This window comes from Hyaena hyaena, unplaced genomic scaffold (assembly GCF_003009895.1).
Source record: "Hyaena hyaena isolate Hyena2069 unplaced genomic scaffold, ASM300989v1 scaffold_351, whole genome shotgun sequence".
NCBI classification, from domain to species: Eukaryota; Metazoa; Chordata; class Mammalia; order Carnivora; family Hyaenidae; genus Hyaena; species Hyaena hyaena.
Genome location: NW_024080983.1, coordinates 1,744,489 through 1,745,430, shown reverse-complemented (window position 1 = coordinate 1,745,430; position 942 = coordinate 1,744,489). Strand labels below are relative to the sequence as shown.

Below are 942 nucleotides of genomic sequence, written 5' to 3'. Positions count from 1 at the left end.
TTCTGTCAGCATTCAAAAGTCTCTCATGGTTTGCTTCTCTCCCTTTCCCCCACCATTTCCCCCCTTCTTCTCCCCCTTGTTCCTCAGTTAAGTTCCTCCTAATCCTCCTATACGTGCAAGCATATGATATTTGTCCTTCTCTGCCTGACTTATTTCGCTCAGCATAACACCCTCAAGGTCCATCCATGTTGCTACACATGGCCAGATGTCATTGTTTCTCATTGCCATGTAGTATTCCATGGTATAGATAAACCACATCTTGATCCATTCGTCCGTTGATAGACACTTAGGCTCTTTCCACGTTTTAGCTATTGTGGAGAGTGCTGCTATGAACATTGGGGTACATGTGCTCCTATGCATCAGCATTTAAAAATATGGAATGCTTCACGAATTTGTGTGTCATCCTTGCGCAGGGGCCATTCTAATCTTCTCTGTATCGTTCCAATTTTAGTATATGTGCTGCCGAAGCGAGCACAGTTTTGGTGGGTTTTCATTTTCATTTGTTTTGATGTATTTTCTGATTTCACTTGTGACTTCTGTTCCATATTCTGTTGCTTGTTCAAGAGTGTAGTTTTTAGTATCCACATGCTTGTAAGTTTTCTGGTTTTCCACTTATTAATTTCTAGTTTTCTGTGTGTGTGTGTGTGTGTGTGTGTGTGTGTGTTTTGTTTTACCATTGGGGTCAGGGAAGATACTTGGTATGATTTCAATCTTCTTGAATTTGCTGACTTGTTGTGTGGCCTTTCATAGGATCTCTCCTGGAGAATGCTCCATGTGCACCTGATAATTATGTGCGTTCTGCTGCTGTTGAATGGAATATTCTGTATACATCTGTTAAATCCACTTGATCTAATGTGAGGTTCAAGTTTAATGTTTTCTTGTTGATTTTCTGTCTGGATCATCTATCCATTGTTTAAAGGGGGGTATTGACGTTCCCTGCTA

At 40.7% G+C, this 942-nt stretch overlaps 1 non-coding gene across 1 annotated transcript; it reads right to left on the bottom strand.

Annotated features, from left to right (window-relative positions):
• Nucleotides 1–368: 368 nt before the first annotated feature.
• Nucleotides 369–475, bottom strand: LOC120243675. The gene has a single exon (XR_005531370.1). It is a non-coding gene; the product is annotated as a U6 spliceosomal RNA (small nuclear RNA).
• Between the last annotated feature and the right edge of the window lie 467 nt (nucleotides 476–942).